We start from the raw sequence: 14532 nt of genomic DNA, 5'->3' as shown, positions 1-14532 counted from the left end.
GCACAGCACTGCAGCAGATGGTTACAAAGAGACAGTAAAGCTTACATGAAAAGGAATTTAGAAATAGAGAAAAAAGGTTCACTGCTGCTCCCATTCAGGGCAAAATCAGGGTTTCCGCCCCCTCTTGAACATGCTGAGATCAATGTTCAGTTTGGTTGAGACTTACAGAAGCGCTTAAAGGTGGCCTCACTTCCTCCTTCATGAAACCAATTTACCATGGACATGAATAGCATTCAGAGCTATTTCCAAGTTTTGTCGTTTCATAACTCAAGACACAACTTAAAGCAAGTCCCAAATTAATGTAAGCAACATCTTACAGTTTCTGAAGAGCTGCCTTATGGCTTATGAAATGTGTGTGTGTGCCACCAATCTAGCTCATCATGTCAGAATAACGCAGAATATAGCTGTAATTAAATTACTGCAGTCTACATGTGCATAATATCACCTGTCATGTGCATAATACCACTACCAGCCTGAGAATTGTCTCCACAAAGATGACCATTTTGTTTTCCTGTGTATTTTATCAATTTCTAAGACTTCAGACTACTTCTCTATGGTGCATTTCCCTGTCAGTAAGAAAGCCTCTCTCCCTCAGCTGTAAGAGTGCCTTTGAAATTCACATACTAGAATTTATTCCCATTGCAAATCTGCTGATCCAAACAAGTTTACAAACAGCTATATTTGCTAACCTCCTCTCTGTACTTTCAAGCTTCTTCCTAAATCCTCCATTTGCCTGGCTGATAACACATGCTATCTGGCTTGGTATGGCTGCTGCCTCTCAAAGCAAACATGGACTGAGTTCTGCCTGACTTTCCCCCTGATGGAGCTTTAATGTAGGTCTTTTTCCTCTAGTTGAGAATTTTCACAGAACTTGGGGGAACTTAGTATCTGTGAAGTTTCCACATTGCTGTCAGTCTCAGTGGTAACCAGCCACTGGATTCAAAAGTAATTAGGAGGGGACCAATACCACACAGGTAGGAAGACAAGTTTACTGTATAAAAGCATGTCAGTACTGAAAGGATTAAACAAATGAGTTAAAATTACAATTTAAAAAATTACACAAGAAAATTCTCTTGCCCATAAAAAACCCACACCAAAATCCTAACATTTTGGCTCTTAAATCCGAATGTGAAGGATGTCAGTGCATCACCAATTCCATAACACATGAGTTTTTAAGCCCAGAAGTGATGTAATAGTCTTTTGTAAATGGCATTCAATGTGACAGAGGGCTGAACTCACAAACTGTATGCGCATGACAGCAAGCCCAGTCCTCCCAGATGAGGAAGCTCAGGAAACATCTGAACCTGGAGGACAAGGCACCATCAATAAGAAGAGGAGTATGAGAGAAATTCTAAGTTACACATCCATTGTTAGATCAAACAGATTTGTCCTAACAAAATTTAAGTCTGAAACAGTATTTGAGCTTTTACTTCTCATTTATTTCAACATTCTGCTTCATGAATGCTATAATATAAAAAGCAATTCAGCCTTAATTATAGTGGTTTAGCTGGGTTGCTATAATTTTCCTGTCCTTTAATTCTCCCCATGTTTATAACTATCTAAGAGCTTAAGCTCTGGTAAATTTTTTATTCTTCGTAATTGCTAAGCCTGAGCAGAGCAATAAGAGCTCCATGCTTAGCATTTCCTTCTGTAATCTGAAGGCATACTGTGCCAAATATAAGCCACTCGAAATAAGTCACTGTGGGTAGCAACATATATGCTTTAACTCATAGCACACAAAGTATCTGATGTAATTTTTCAAGTCACCCAGATACCTATTCATCTCAAAGCCTACCCCATAGCCAGACACAATTGTAATACTACCTCTACAGCAGAAACATTTTCGTATTTTTATCCCATTGTTATTCCTTTGTTAAGCATTTACAACTTACTGCTTCTACATTTTTATTTTACTGGAGCAATTCACACTTGGAACCCAAATAAAAAGAATTCCTGTATGCCACCATGGCTCTGGGACGTGTACGTCACCAGATCTGGGAAAGCAAAGGATGGTGTCACCGGGGAATGTTAAAGAATTAGATCCTTCATCTAGTAGCTTTCTCCTCACAGAAAGAGGATGATCTTCCACTAAACTCTCTCCAGAGTCCGCACAGGAAAACATGCAATCCTTTTGGCAATGACAAATACAATATTCTGCTTTTAGTCCCAAAGTGTAGATTTTCCATCAAATAGGCAAAGAATTGAAAAGATATAATTTTTAAATGAGGGAAAACCCTTAAGCAACACACAAGAATATGAGAGACATTTAGGAAATTCTTTCAGATGTTGCAAGATCCCAAATTAAAGAAAAAAGTCCTCAACTCCACTCAGAAGACAAACATTTCTTCAGAGTTACCATTTGACTGTGCATAAAGTGGCCACTAGTAATGCAGAATAATATTCCCACCAAACCAACAGAGATGTTCTGTGACTAGACCAGCTTGTACAGGACAAGAACAAAGTTAGGTCCTGTGTGTGTGGCTATGCAGTCATCTGAGCCCCTCCATAGAACCTGTCATCTGAAGAGCTGTAACCCACAGGAACAGTCCTTCTCCATGCTTGCTGACCGTTTTCATTTACCCCTTTCACATATGACTTCTTTGACAGTTTTTCCCAGGGCCCTTTACTGGGCTCCATTGCTTTACAAGATCAGAGGTATCCTCAACTGTCTGCTCTCACTCTGCCCAAGTTGCTATTTCCTGAAAGATCCTCACCTAAGGACGTGTGTGTCAACACCACAAATGCACACTTGATACTCAAGACATCTAGGAAGCACAGATTTCAAGGCCAGTTTACAGAGGCTTCCTCACCAGTGCCTGAATCTCTGACAAACAGCTTGCTGCAGCTTCAGTTTACAGAGTTTATAATTGTTCTGGGAGGTGCATTACAGAGTAATCAAAATGATAACAATTCTCAAAATTTGCAGCGGGTTGTGTGGAAAGATTAAACAGCTTGGTCTTATCCTCACTGGGAAACGGGAGACTTAGCAAATACTGAATTAACATTTTTAATATTATGAAGGGGAATTCATAATATGATAAATATGGGGGGTGAAAATCAAGTAATAACCTATCGACAGCAGGTATTCTGCTGCTATGTGCAGGCTAACGAAGGAAGAAAGAATGTTTCTTGTGAAATCTCAGTAGGGAGCAGAGCATGCATGCAAGAGTCGTGCAAGCGAGACAGTAAATACGTGGGGTAGAAGTTGCAGAATGTGTGGCCAAGCAAAGTCTTCACAACTGGCTACACACCAGAAACTGTGACCCATTTTAGGAGATTTTGTACAAATGACATTGTGCAGCAGGGGCAGGCAGCTGTGATTTCCACTTGCATACATCTAGTCACTCACAAACACACACAAGAAGTAAGTGTATGCTTTCATCGATATCAAATTCATCCATCTACCCAAAATGGTAATTCCCCTCTAGAGTACAACACACATAATACAGTCTCTGTCTCTTTTCACTTGTAAGCAAAATAATATCTAGATGGCAGTGTTGCCACAATGCTTAATTTAGACTTTTAAAGCATTTTGAAACTGTGATATAAATGATGGCTCTTAAAACATACTCTAAAGCTGTTGCCTAGTCTTACACTAGATGTAAGAAATTGAGAGGAGAAAAGAGAAAACAAGTATAGCACCATTCAGTTTCTTGTCAATTATATAATCATAAAATTCAGGGTTTTTTTTAAAAAAAAAAAGGTTAAAATATTTTGCACCTTCTCAGCACTGGACAAGGTAGGATTAATGTAACCTACAGCCAAGGCTGAATATATCAGCTAGTTTTAAGTCATAAAGCTCAGTTATTGCTAGTAGCCACTAGTATGGCTTGCCTTCTGGAATATCCATCCAGCTGCTTAAGTAGATTTTGCAGCTCTCTCCCAAGTTCCTAAAGGTCCTGTGCTATCAACACTTGCATTAGTAAGCTGGAGCTAGCTCAGGAGAAGCAGAGGAAAATAGGAGCTACAGAGATGCATATACAATCCTTTGCTTGATGTTTAAGTCTGAAAATACTGACTTTAGTAAAGTAAATTAAAATAAATATTTATTTCAGAGTATAATAAGCTATATTTGAACATAGAACAAGTATAAACAAAGGTCAAATACTATTGTACTGGTCTGAAGCAAATCTGGCATGTAAAGAAGAAAGAAAGAGCAGTGTGCTCTCTTCAAGTCACCTACAAACACACCATTCACATACCACCACTGTAAACTGATAAAACCCAGCTCCCTGCATGCTGGTATTTTATTAACCTTTTAAATTATTTAAATGTTTGCAAAAATTGTTGTCATTTTACCACTTGCTTCGTTTTTTAAGGTAATTCACTTGAGCTTCATAATGTAGAAGTGACAAGACGTGGGAAGAAAGGTTAAAAAAGCCAACTGATCCCATTCTGGAGTACAATTAACACAGTACTTCACTTTCACAGGGCAGCTCTGGCTTAGTAAACATAATGATAGCTTTACTCTGAGGTTAAAATGAGAGGGCATTCATTTTTATTATTAACACACTTTGGCAAAGGTTCCAAGATCAAAGACAGAGTGTCAGGATAATTGTAAAATAATACTTTCTTTCCCACTTTTAATTACATGAAATAGCTTTTATATATTATTAATAAAATTCCCCACCATTAGAGCAAATCTTGATTAAAGGCATCGTTTTACGCATAAACACAAAGGAGGTTTGTATAACACAAGAGTGAGTTAGACTTTTGCATTGCAAACAGGCAACACTAAGAAAACATGTTCACTTCAAATGCAACAATTTGAATCAAGACTCAGTCCCCTCTTTGAGTTTACATCCTCAAGAGTTGAGCAGAGAGGAACCTCATGAGGTTCAACAAGGGCAAGTGCAGAGTTCTGCACTTCGGGAGTAACTCCATCAACCAGTGCAGGCTGGGATTTGACCTTTTGGGGAGCAGCTCTGCAGAGAGACCTGAGAGTCCTAGTTGATAATAAACCAAGAGCCAGCAATGTGGCCAAGAAGGACAATGGTATCTTGGGATGCATCAAGAAGAGTGTGTTCAGCAGGTCAAGGGAGGTTCTCCTCCATCTCTGCCCTGGTGAGGCCTCATCTGGAGTCCTGTGTCCAGTTCTGGGCTCCCCAGCTCAAGAAGGACAGAGAAGTGCTGGATAGAGTCCCATGCAGAGACACCAAGATGATCAGGGGGCTGGAGCATCTTCCTTATGAGGAAAGGCTGGGGGAACTGGGACTGTTCAGCTTGGAGAAGGGGAGAGTGAGGGGGGATCTCATTAATACTTACACGTATTTGAAAGGCGGATGTTAAGGGAGTGGGGCAACATTGTTTTCTGTAGTGTCCAGTGATAGGACTAGGAGTACTAGACAAAAGCTGGACAAAAGTTCCACTTTAGGAAAAGCTTCTTTATTGTAAGGGTGATGGAGCCCTGGTACAGGCTGCCCAGGGAGGGTGTGCAGTCTCCTCCTCTGGAGGTTTTCAAAACTAGCCTGGACACATTCCTGTGCAACTTCATCTAGGTGAACCTGCTTGAGCAGAGGGGTTGGACTAGATGATCTTTAGAGGTCCCTTCCAACCCCGACCATTCTGTGATTCTGTGAAGAGGCAGTTGCCATGAATTTACACTGAAAGGCCTGCCATGCAAATGAAGTGAGAAGTTTTATGTTTACCACACTTCCAAGAACAAGTCACTCTTCTGACAGAAGAAACTACTTGATCCCAAGTTTGATCCAGAGCCCAAGCCTCTCCAATCATTTCAGTGGATTCCAGAGGAGTCTTTACTGTGGCTTTAGGCACAGCTGATGGTTGGCAACCTCCCCACTATCCCAAGTACATCCACACACTATTACACTTTGTCAGAAAAAAGACACAATTTTGTATTAATACAAAACATTGATCATTGAGATGTTACACAACACTGGCTGTACAAAAGCAATGGACACCCTGCTGTTACTCTCCTCCAATGTTTTTCATATATCAGTAATACATAATAAACACCAAAAGAAGTACTCATTGAAGCAATAATTCTTCTCAGTTTGTTATGTCTTTCCAATAAAATGTCTTGCATTTGGAGGTTTGAAGGATTAAGTGATCCAATAGGTTTTTACATCCTTGTCTTACATGACTTACATTTGATAGCTTTGGTCTAGCCTTAACATTCACTGAGCCATTTCTGCAGATGATTAGCTCTCAGCTGAAAAATATTTTGTTTTGATTGCATTCAATGGAGGAATACTGTAGTACAAGACTTTTAAAAAGTTTTACAATAGATAAAATTTTATGGTTGCATTAAAAAAATTAAACAAAAAGTCAATTTGCTTTCCATGAGAACAATTTAGATGTTTTTCCAAGAGATTAACAAACTGTAGTCATTTCATAATCCCCAAAGCAGCGAATACCAATGTTACAATCACTATTTGTTCCAGAGCACAAGCAAGTTATTTCACATGGCGATTACACTTATTTTTTCAAAGCTGCTTTGCTTTGCAATTGAAAGGACTGTCACAGTGCATCTTCTCTATAGAGCAACAGCATTACTACATTAGCAGTAGATCAGAGAATTAGTTTCCTCCTAAGCAGGGATATAAACACATAAGTAATCCAATGATTTCAGTTGGAACTACTCAGACATTTATAATTAGACATTGAACCTGCATTGTTAAACTACACATAAAGCAGTACGTGTCCCACAGCAAAGTTCTTGGTGGTGTCTAAGCCACCATTTTTACTAGGGTGGAAATGGAAGCAGATGAATGTGTTTAAAAATAAATATCTTCTAGAAATCATGGCACAACTTTCTTTTAAAGATGACTTGCTTCTATGTGTAATGGTCATCCCTCAGAAATTAACAGTACATCTCGTATCTTATTCATAAAGTTAGTGGTCTTAATTCTCATTTCTGTGCCTGCCTTCCACTACTCTGGCACCAGCATGGAAAAGCTGCTTGAAGAGACCTGAACCAACAGCCCAGAAGGAAAAGCTGTGCAGTGGCCAGTGCATTGCCAGTAGCAAGTTGGGGGCTGCAGCTCCACCTCCTCTATTAGCAAAATCATCCTTCCATAAGATCAGGGCCAGAAAATCTTTGGCCTTTCCAGACCTGTGACAGTGACAAGACCTGAGGTATATGTGGCTTGACTATGCAATTTCCAGTATTTGGCATATATTTAATGGAATAACACATATCTTTCAACAGTAAAATCAGCCTTTTAAAATAAGTCACTAAAGTACAGGCAGAACAGTTACACTGCTGGACACCTTCCTTATATCCCAGCTTGCTGTGGAAGTCCACTCTCTGATATAACAGACCCAGCTGCACTGTTGCACATATGCTTTCCACAATAGCTCCTAATATCTATATGAAAGAAGAGAATCCCAAAAAAGTAATACATCCTTTCTCTGAGAGGTTAAGATGCCTCTTATGGGAGAAAATTGGGTATCTGGCAATTTTAGAATGGTTTAGAAAGCTAGGATTGTATTTATTTCCCATCTACATGTGAGAGGCAAGAGGGCTCTTCAAAAAATAGTTTGCTGCTCAATATGGTCTTTTGCAGGACTTTAAGTTCCTTTGTTATTCATTGAAATTTATAAGTGAAGGCTGGGAGCCACAAATGGAAAAAGAGATTTGACTGGCAGCTACAACTTCAATTTGTATGAGAAATCTCTCTGGAAAACATCTTATTTTGTCTCAGCCTCACCTCCCAGTAACAAGCCACAATGGTTACACTTGCTGTCCTCTTGTGTACCCATCCCCACACTGAAAATTACAACTAAATTACAAAACAGCTTGTCTAATACTTGTGAAAATAAAATTCATAGTCCACTCCACTACAGCTAATTGATTTTTTTTTTTAAAGCTGCATCCCAGAGTGATCAAACAAGACATGAGCTCTTTCATGAGCAGAAAATCCCACTAGAGTACCCTAACATCAAATGTAACAAACACCAGCATTGCAATATTTGCATCACCATGTTTGAACCCCCATGTTTGCATATGTAAGCACACATTTGCATGTAAGCATTATGTATTATTAATACTGATTAATATTATTATTCAGAGGTAGTAGTCTGCCTAAACTCTGTGTGAGGTTTCTATATAAGTATGCAAAAGTGGTTCATGAAATGAAATAGATTGCTTATGGTTAAGTTCATTAAGAGTAGAGAATATATGACCATATTTAAAACAAAGCAAAAACACATCTTCCACCTCTCAGCACTTATGTTCACAACGGCTCCACTGTCAAGTTTTACAGCATAGCACTTCTTTTGTCTACCCAGTCCTGGGAACCCTTTTGCACATTTTCATATAGTTCATATTAAATATGGGAACTTCAGTTTCTCTCATGAGACACAGTTGTAAGCTATTTTCCCTAAATAATAGCCATCTGTTCTGAATGACCTCCCCAAACAACTCGCTTTGTTAATGGCAGCTTTGCTACACTTCATACACCAGTTGGGATTGCTCCAACCAACTTTCCATGGGCCTCTATTGTTATGAAAACCTATTATCAAGCAATTAAATGACAGCAAGAATGTAATAAAGTACAACAGTTTTACTTGTATCATTATCCTGGGTGCTGATGTTAATGAAAGGCTATCGCACCCTAGACTGTAATTCCTAGATACTGTCATTCAGGAGAATAACTCCCGTCAGCAGCTATTTTCAACCTTAACGGTTTGAACAATTACAACCCTTGCCTAAGCTTCTCCCCAGTATTTCACTCCAAATTAAATTAAGGACAGCTCTGAGATTATCTTCATGGCTTTCTGCTGAAGGCTCAGCATAAGGAATACACGGCCAGGCTTACCTAAAGCTCAGCCAGTTTGTGAAGGTACTCATTTTTCTCGTCAGCCAGGCAAGCCTCACAGAGGTGTATTCACAATCGCTCGTCCTCTGTGTAAATGAGACAATAAACCAGCTTTCTAAATTCTCTATTCTGTACTTGTCTCAGTAGAAAATAATGAAGTTGAATTGGCCTTACAGTCCTTTCAGGATTCCTCTGCAGGTTGAATTTCTGGCTGGATACCTTTCCTTTTTTTTTCCCCTCCACATTTCTGGAACTAAACATAAATGTAAATAAAGTTCTCGGAGAAATAAGATGAACGTAATTGCCACAGGTACCACAAGACATCCAGTACATTTCAGCTTGTTAAACTGCCCTCGGTTTGAAATGTTTACAATCAGTGCTTTGTATTTCTCATACATCGCAGAATCACAGAATGGTTTGCAAGGGACCTTAAAGACCTTCTAGTTCCAACTTCCTTGTTATGGAGAGACACATCTGCTACTAGACCAGGTTTCTTAAAGCTTCATCCAACTTGGCCTGCAACACTTCCAGGGATGGTGTATCCTCAACTTCTCTGAGCCACCTCTTCCAGTGCCTCACCACCCTCATAGTGAAGAATTTCTTTGTATCCAATCTAAATCCACTGTCTTTCAGTTTAAAGTCATTACCCTTTGTTTGGTATGTCAACCTTCTCCATGTGCTGGGTAATCAGGTCTCTCTTTTCCTTCTGGAGAGGGTCCACATTTTTCTTAATCTTCCTTTTATTACCTACATACCTATAGAAGCTTTTATTGTTGTCCTTGACATCTCTGGCCAGATTTAATTCTGTCAGGGCTTTATCTTCCTAACCTGATCCCTGGTTGTTCAGACAATTTCTCTGTATTCTTTCCATGCTACCTGTTCTTGCTTCCACTCTCTGCAGGCTTCCTTTTTGTGTTTGGGTTTGTCCAGAAAACATAGCAGTAGGTCTAAAACAAGTTCTTTTTTTCCCCACTGTGAAAATAATCTAAAAATTTATGTTGACATGAAGTAGTACTTTCTCTATCACTGAGACAATCCAAGTGCAGTCATACTGTTTGGCACAGACTCAGCTAATATGCATTTATAGTTCTCCTTCCTTGACAGAAGGCAGTATATTTACCAGCCTGTATGTGCAGTTAGGCTAAAGTGTTGTTTTTCACTGGGACTCATAACCTCTACTCTTTGGAATATTTATTTTCTTCCTAAGATGCAATAGGGAAACTTTATACAACTTACTATATCAGTTCTACATCAATACTACGTACAGGCTTCTTCCAGACAGCTGATCAACAAAACTAGACTGAAAAGCTCCTCAGTATAAATTACTGGATGAGAGAGAGAACATGAAGGGACTCTTTGTTCATAAGCACTTTTAGATTGTTTTAAAATTCAGGTGGTCTTACACAATTACAGTATTTATATAAATAGAATTGTTAGACTCAATCTAGTCAGATAGGCAACATGTAAGTATACTGTCCCAAAAAGGGTCCTTCAGAGGGAGAATTTTTCCAAATCGAATGAGAAATACAGGACTTAGTTATATCATCTCTTAAAGGAGATTACATGCATTTTGTTGTGCTTCAAGGGAAACCACAGCAACTGCCAAGCAGGATGGACAGGCTCATTTGTCCCTCCAAATCCACCTCCTTTAGCATCCCATTATGCATGGACAGAGTTAGAATCTTTTTTCTTTCCTTTGGGCCCATAATCCAAGTCAGAAATGGGAAGAATTAGCATGATACCTTACTGCTCCTTGTTATGCTTCACATAAAATGATGATAAACTAACATTTACAACAGAAATGTTATCTTTACTAATTGTAAAAATCACAAGGGAATCTTATAATATATAGGAACGTTCCCTGTATATTTCTGTCTACTGGGAAAAAGAAACAGAAAAATATATTAATGTAATAAACACAGATAGGATTGTTTCTTGGAAGAACATTGATAATAAAGCAGAAGAGTGGAGTTTTGTTCTGTAAAATGACTTGTGCCAGCATGAGGAACACTCGAACATCACTCATGCTGCTGAGAGAAAAAACATGCATTTCCTAGTTCCTTTATAAATGCCGATTTCATCTCTCCCAAGTCTCTATTGTCAAGCAAAAGAAATATGGTGTAGGACTGTAAAACAGTCAAACAACTGACACATGCTTTTGGTAGGTTCTCCAAAGTTGTGCACCTTCAAAACCAATATTTTTGACGAATATCCTCGCTGTTGCTCATCATAACAATTGTTTGGATCTCTTCTTGAGACCTGGCTTATTGAAAATATCTTGCTAGAATGACCGTGTCCTTCATACCTACAGTGTAATATGATGTGATTCTCCTATTGACACTAGTGATATTTCTAAACACACGGGAGAGTAATGTAACATAGCTGAGTATTTCCCAGATGCTCCCAAGAGAGAATTTTGCCCTTATGAGAGCTACCACAATGAGCTTTTGTCTGTGTGTTTTGTAATGGACAATTGCTATAAAGGTCCACAAAATCAAATAGATACACTAAAGACTGTTTTTCCCTCCTTGGTATCATGTAAGAGAGAGTAAGGAACAACCTGGATACTGAGGTTTGTTTGTGAAGGTTTTACCCTCATCTTCCTCATTGCCTGCTTTGTTCATGAGGTGTTGATGTCCCCGTCCAGCAGAGAGGTTAGGCAGAAACTTGTGCCCTAGCTGTGCAGCCGTACACAGTTTTCCCTCTCAGATCTTCCTAGCCAAGGTCCCTGGGTATCCCCTGGCATTCATCCAGTATCCAAGACCTTTCCATGAGCTTTCCCCCAGGCTGGATCCCCATCTCCCTTCCGGTCCTTCTTCTTTCCAAGACCACTTTTTACTTTTGGAAACACTTTTAATATCAGCTCTGCTTTCCAGAATCCAAGGCCTCAGTTGTACCTATGTAGTCCATACAAGCCCAAATATATGTCTCTAAATCAGTGATTCTGGTTTATGTCTCTTTATTCACTGAAGAATTTGTTTAATTCAGGCATTTCAGAATTTACAGCTGTCTCATATCAGCCTTCTGCCTCAATTTGAAAGTTCCATTTTGGACATTCACATACACAGAGTTATGGCCCCCTGCTAACATTCACATTTTTTTTCCCACCTACAACACTTTGGTACAAATTTATTAAATATAGCTTGACAAACAGCATAAATTCCTGATTATACCTAAAGTGCAGAATTGCAGGCATTTGCACAGACGTTACATTCCACAAGCCTGCAGGATCACTGAAGGATGGTAAGGGCTTTCCTCAGTGATGCTTCTGCTCACTACAGACAGGACCGCAAGCACATATGTTGATATGAACACAAGTGCCCAACTCATGATAATCAAGACATTTGTGTTTTGGGGCACTGCACACCCTTGACAGGAGCTGTACCAGGAGTGAAGTGTAACACCTAGCCTAGTTTTTTGGACTCTGTGCTTCAACTGGAAAAGATAGTCCTTACCAAGCAAGGCATAGGGGGAAGGAGCATAGTGAAGACAAATCCATAAATGAGATGTTCAAAAAGTGGAGATGTATGCTGATAATATACAAATAAAAGAAATGGCTTCTGCTCTCACTTGCACCAGTATAAAACCTGAATAGCTCCAGGGAACTCAGTATAGCTGAACCTACATAAATAATGAGCTGTGAAATCAAGCCTTGAATAGCAAATAGTACATTTCATTATAGTATTCATTTCATAATACTGCCGCATTACCTGCCTTTCTACGTGAACTTGCCTTAGAATAAGAAGGGTAAAATTAGTATACTGCTGATAACCATCTAATCATTGCTTACATAAAAAAATATATTGCCTTAAAATTGGGCTGTGAAATGGAAAAAAGCTTGTAAATAAGACAGATGAGTTTTGAAGAAAATTCTAAGGATATTTGCAAAATAGCAGTTGAAATATCTACTCACGCGCTTCCCCTATAAAGATAGAGAAGAAGTACTGTTAGTTTTTTCTTTCCCCCTACTGAGTGCTAGTGAGGCAAGCTTATTGTCTGCACACATCATTTGACATCCTGAAAACAGAATGAGTGCTCCACTGGCAGCGAAGGAAGATAGAAACGTTCTCAACATTTGTCACATTCCCTGATTGGTTCTCACTGAGCTATTTGGCATGGAAATGTGAGGAGGAACAGAGCTCCGCAAAACAGAAAGTGGGGAAAAGCTCTTGCAACAAAGCATCGTCTTTCAAAGTGAATGTTGGGTTACGAGACAGAGACAGGAAAATGCATCATGATGATACATTCAATAACGTCTTCTACGCAAATAAAGAGGAAGTTAATTATTAAGTCCCAATTAAGTATGTGTTCACTACTTTGCTAAAATCCATTTATTTTCAAGAAAGCCCACAAGCACACAATTAGCTTCCAAATGGATGCAGCTTCAATATGTACATCAAGTTCAGCATATACCAGAGTCCTCTCTGGTATAAACAGGGATAAGCACAAACAGCCAATGTACCTTCAACTTCCAGAAACTGCTTATCATAAACATGGTAAGCACATAGTCAGGCTGCGAGCTGGAATGGAATTTTCTATCCAAAACATGACTTTTTAAACCCTTAAAACCTAAAATAAAAGTTCAAATAAAAAGACATTTGAATTACCCAAGGAAGCTCAAAAGAAGGTCATATTTAATTTGACCTAGACTTGATTGAAATTCACTCTCATTCATTAAAATGTTTGGAAACTTTTAGACACCTAAAAAGTAACTCTCCAATTGCAGAGCATGGTACATAAGAGCCAATTTTCACAGGCTGGATTTCCTATAAAACTTTTTTCACAAACCTATCAACTGAACTGATAAAAGTTACACAGGCACTTCTAATCCATACATTAGCAAACTATGTTTGTTTTAATAAATCATGACACCTAGCGATGTGTATGAATAGACAGATGGCATAAAACCTCAAAAACATCTTGTATGGATGCAAATATGTCTACATTTCTGCAGTCATTTGTAAGACATTCCATTATGTTGAATTAACATACATGCAACTATTTCATTAAATAAAATTATTATAAAATTATATAACTTATTTTGCCATGACTTCAGCAGGGATGGCATTTACGATTAAGTACTGCACTTTGTATCTTATAACTCACTTGCAGTAGACAAGAATTACTCTATGCACTTCACAAATGAGAAACTGAGGCAAATGGTTAAGTGACATGGAAAGGTTTGAAATGACATTGTTGTGAATGGTGAATAGGAGAGTGCATTAATAACCCTGTATTTAAAGCCTGTAAGTATGTATATGAATGGGATTAGAAATAGGCTCTTTACTTGTAAAATATCTTGTTGGAATTCTGTAGCAGTTTCTGTTTCTTTTCTATGACCCTCCACCAGCAGCAAAGTTCACACACATAAAAGCAATATGTGTGCAAAAGCTAAATGTTTAAAAGTTATTCTGATGCCAATGATATTGAACTAAATTTAAAACAAAGATAAGCTTTATCATCTAACCTCCACTCTCACTGTGCCCTTGTGCTAAAGCTCACAGCACTACCTTTCAGGCAGATGGCATCTCCATTATGTGCATAGATAGACCTAGAGAACATCAGCAACTTGCCCAGCCAAGGGAATGCCCTGTCTCAACCACTCCTATATTCAACACAAGCAAGCAAGAAGTGTAAATCTGTCTTTAAAGTTCAAATTCCTCACATTTGCACCTAGATGTTTCCTTAGAACATCAATTCAGATTGTTTTAAGTATACATCCATGCAAATTAATGAATGATAGTCCAAA

Source organism: Colius striatus, chromosome 14, assembly GCF_028858725.1.
Source record: "Colius striatus isolate bColStr4 chromosome 14, bColStr4.1.hap1, whole genome shotgun sequence".
In the NCBI taxonomy this organism is placed as follows: domain Eukaryota; kingdom Metazoa; phylum Chordata; class Aves; order Coliiformes; family Coliidae; genus Colius; species Colius striatus.
Note: the sequence above shows the minus strand (reverse complement) of the source record.